The sequence below is a fragment of the Phacochoerus africanus genome, chromosome 15 (genome assembly GCF_016906955.1).
Source record: "Phacochoerus africanus isolate WHEZ1 chromosome 15, ROS_Pafr_v1, whole genome shotgun sequence".
NCBI lineage: Eukaryota > Metazoa > Chordata > Mammalia > Artiodactyla > Suidae > Phacochoerus > Phacochoerus africanus.
The window spans coordinates 57,646,320-57,650,998 of NC_062558.1; the positions used below are offsets into that span (position 1 = coordinate 57,646,320).

General features: G+C 44.4%; 1 non-coding gene across 1 annotated transcript; it reads left to right on the plus strand.

Annotated features, from left to right (window-relative positions):
- The first annotated feature begins 738 nt into the window (after positions 1-738).
- LOC125117171 (U6 spliceosomal RNA) lies at positions 739-841 on the plus strand. Its single transcript, XR_007132529.1, has one exon. It is a non-coding gene; the product is annotated as a U6 spliceosomal RNA (small nuclear RNA).
- Positions 842-4,679: the final 3,838 nt, after the last annotated feature.

Genomic DNA, 4,679 nt, shown 5'->3' on the forward strand with positions numbered 1-4,679 from the left:
ATTTTTTAAAAACACAAAACAAAAACCCACCGAAATGGACTGACTTGTGGTCTCTTAAACTTAATTTGATTACAGACCCATTTTCCCAGCATTTAGGAATACTCTGTAGGGATTGCTGTAATTATTTGTTTAAATATATTCTCTTTGGGACCAGTCTCTGAGCTCCTGGAGGTCAGGGATCATGACTATGGAGCTTTCCATTTTTGCTACCTGGCAAACTTTGAGCATAGCATGCATTTCTTGAATAAACTGCTGAGTAGTTACTTTGTTTCCTCTTGCGACTTTTCTCTGGAAACTTCAAGTATCCGGATTTCTGGCATTTGCTCTTGCAAAATATTTGCTCCCAAGAGGGAAGCCAAACTTCTGCTCCATTCCTTCGAAGATCACAACTCCATGGCAATTTACATACTGGAGCATATTCTTGCTTGCCGCATCTGACTCTCACGAATGTTTTATTGTCTCATCCATCACAGTTTACCAGGAACAGTTTCATCTTTTTTTTTTTTTTTTTGGTTTCCCCATGGCATGTGGAAGTTCCTGGGCTAGGGATTGACTCCGAGCTGCAGCTGTGACCTTGGCCACAGCAATGGCAGCATTGGATACTTTAACCCACTGCACTGGGCCAGGGATCAAACCCACACCAGTGAGCTGAGCCGCTGCCGACACAACACCAGATCCTTAACCCACTGCACCACAGTGGCAACTCCAATCTTATCTTTTAAAATAAATACATGTACTCTCTTTTAGCAGCAGATACACTAAAATTGGAAAGATACAGAGGAGATTAGTATGGCCCCTGCATAAGGATGACACTCAAATTTGTGAAGTGTTCCATATTTTTTTTCACTTTGCTGTATGTATATACGAAACTAATACAACATTGTAAGTCAACTATACACCAAAAAATTTTTTAAAAAGAGAATGTCGTGAAATCAAGAGTAAAGTTATTTGTTTCAAATCTTTTTTTATGGCATCTCATTTATCCCTTTGTAATAGCATGTAATAAATTTGATTACAATTTATTTGTTTTTCTCTCTATGATACTAGACTGAGCGTTCTCAGAAATTGGGAACCATGTTTCATATATTTCTATTCTCAATGCCCAACATATCATGTGAAAAACAGACACTTAATAGATAATGTATTAACTCAAATACTTGTTAGTTTAATTTTATTGATTAAAATAATCAACTCTGGTTAAAATAAACAAACAAAAAAAACACTGGAGTTCCCTTTGTGGCTCAGTGGTTAACGAACCCGACTAGGATCCATGAGGTTGTGGGTTCGATCCTGGCCTCACTCAGTGGGCTAAGGATCCGGCGTTGCCACGAACTGTGGTGTCGGTCACAGACAAGGCTCAGATCTGGCATTGCTGTGGCTGTGGTGTAGGCTGGCAGCTGCAGCTCCGATTCGACCCCTAGCCTGGGAACCTCCATATGCCATGGGTGCGGCCCTAAAAAGCAAAAAGAAAATAAAAAAAAGAGAGAAATACACATCCAGGTAATAAACAGGAAAATGAGCAAAATGCTTTCACAAGAACTAATTTCTTCCTAGAGCAAAAGGTGTTCATCAATACATGAGAACACCTCTTGGTGGCTGTTGAAGACACGTCTATTCTTTTTCCTCTGAAATCGCTCAGGTGTCAGAGTTGATACTCACTAGGTTAACCATCTACTAAAAACCTTTCCAGGGTCTCTGGGGTGTGAGCTGCTTTCCTTGTGTCCACACAGCTTCCTGTGTTGACATTAACAGCTTGTCACAGGTGACAGGAAGACCCAGAGGGCATTTCTAGCAGCTCTGTGTTGATAATGATCACAGTTGGTACAAGACATCAGAGGAGTAAGTCTGTTTACTCTTGTGAAGAATAAAAAATGCAGGAGTTGTTCAGCTGCCTCTGTTTTTCTGCTTGGTCTCTTCCATGACAACAAATGTATTATTGCTGCAAACACACATTACAACCTGATGCTGGTTCTTTGAAAAACTGTGTTCCCTTGAACCAATGATTTTGAGCAAAGGTCAATGAAGATTCTGAAGGATGCCTGCAAGGGTCTTGTATTCAAGGGCTGTGGTGCTCTCTAGGGGGGCACATGTGGCCTGATTTCACAGCCCCGGGTCTGCTGAGCTGTCACCCTCTGCCCTGGGGCTCTCCAGGGGTGTGAAAACACCCTCCATTTCTCCCTGAGCCCACCTGCCGAGACCCACACCAGGCAGTAAGCCATTCCCTCACTTGGTCCTGATTCAATATATGTGCTACACCAGGCACTGTGCTGACGGTTGGGGTGGACAAGACTCTGCTTCGATTGAACCCTTGCCAAGCTCCTCTGAGTCCATTTCTCCATCGGTTTGGGAAGACTGGAACATACACTAACGTGCATTCATACAGACATAACAGCTCAAGGCACAGCCCTGGCGAGATCCCTGTCTGAGAAAATTGCCGACTGCCAAAAGAACTTACTGTTTGCTCCAGCCAACACCTGAGCATACACCTTCCTCCCCCGTCTCTGTGGGAGGAGAGAGTCAGATTTCAATAAAGGCCAAGTGGGTTTCTCATGCATCACCCCTTTCCTGCATTTTGTAACTCACTTCCTTGCCTCCCCCAACCCTCAGCTGGCTGACCAGGTCATAAAAAGAAGTGGCGGTCAGTTTAAAGTTGCTTAATCATGACAGCCAGACCCAGGGCTTGGTCAATCATGTCCAGGGACCACTCTGGCCACCATAGGGAGCCGGTCACCTGCTTGATGGATGGAAGCTTCAGAGCAAGTCAGGAATGTGAGCATCGGCCTTTGGGGCAGCTGAGTGCATCTTGCGACCCTGCCCTGGGGCTTCTTTTCATCTCTGTCAATGGAGAAAACAGTGTCGCACAGTCCCCAGCCTAGTTACTCAGTACATAAAATAGGAGGTTTTGTTCAAAATTCTTTTTCCAGACAGTGGAAATGGAAACCAGCAGGGTACCATGAGCGGCTCAAAAGCCAGGAGAGGGATAAAATAATCAGCGAAAGTGCAAAGGGGCAACTGCATTTTAATATAGTTTTCACGGTGGGAGCATATGATCAAATCACGCCCATCAGCAAGGACCTGGAAATTGGTAGGCAGAGGTTAACGACACCCAAATGCTGGGCATCTTTTTTTTTTTTTGTCTTTTTGCCATTTCTTGGGCCACTCCTGTGGCATATGGAGGTTCCCAGGCTAGGGGTCGAATTGGAGCTGAAGATACTGGCCTACGCCAGAGCCACAGCAATGCAGGATCTGAGCTGTGTCTGCAACCTACACCATGGCTCACGGCAACGCCGGATCCTTAACCCACTAAGCAAGGCTAGGGATTGAACCCGCAACCTCATGGTTCCTAGTTGGATTCGTTAACTACTGAGCCACGACGGGAACTCCTGGCATCTTTGGAATCAACAGCTCAGGTGCACATCTGAGGGTTCCTTAAGTATCTCTTCTGAAGCCCCAGACAGAACCCCTGGGGGTTCTGCAGAGCAGGTGGGCTTTTCACAGTGGGAGCTCGCTGGGCCTCTAGGACACAATCCCTTCTGCAACCTCCTCCCCCAGGCAGGCCACACACACCTGCCAAGCCGAGGGCACGTTCCAGCCAATGGTCCCACCTCAGGGGATGTCCTCATGTCTCAGGTACAATGTAAGCTACTAACTAACTGAATAATATACAGACCCTTGAGAATGGCCTCATTCATTTAGTTAGTTGGTTTTAAATTTATTTTATTGAAGTAGAGTTGATGCACAATGTTGTGTTAATTTCTACTGCACAACAAAGTGATTCAGTCATACATACATACATTCTTTTTCATATTCTTTTCCATGATGGTTTATCATGGAATTATATTCAGGATATTGAATATAGTTCCCTAGGGTCTATAGTGGGACCTTGTTTACCCATTCTATATGGATTTACTCACCCCAAATTCCCAATCCATCCTTCCCAACCCCCTCCCCTTTGGCAACCACAAATCTGTCCTCTATATCTGTGAGTCTGTTTCTATTTTGTAAATGGGTTCATGCGTATAATTTTTTTTAGATTCTACATATAAGTGACATCATATGGTATTTGTCTTTGTCTGACTTCACTTGAGTATGAGATTCTCTAGGTCCACTCATGTTGCTGCAAATGGCATTATCTCATGCTTTTTCATGGCTGAGTAGTATTCCATTATATACATGTACCACACCCTCTTTATTATAATGGCCTCATTTCTTTTTTTGTTTGTTTGCTTTTTTTTTTTTTTAAGGGCCGAAACTATGGCATATGGAAGTTCTCAGGCTAGGGGTCGAATAAGAGCTATAGCTGCCAGCCTACACCACAGCCATAGCAACACGGAATCCAAGCAGCATCAGTGACCTACACCACAGCTCATGGCAATGCCGAAGCCTCAACCCACAGAGCGAGGCCAGGGATCGAACCCACATTCTCATGGATACTAGTCTGATTCATTTCCACTATGCCACAATGGGAACTCCCTAGAATGGCCTCATTTAAAGTTACACAATGAAATGCATTTGCTAGGTCCCCAAATTTTCATTTTGCCTCAGGGTTGTCTCTCTCTGTTCTTTGAAGTGAAGATGCATGGAATCCGGGACACATCTGGGCTCCTTTCCCACTTCCAGTGATGGTTTTGTCCCCTGAACTGCCCACCCTCACCTATTTGCTCAAATCCTACCCAAGG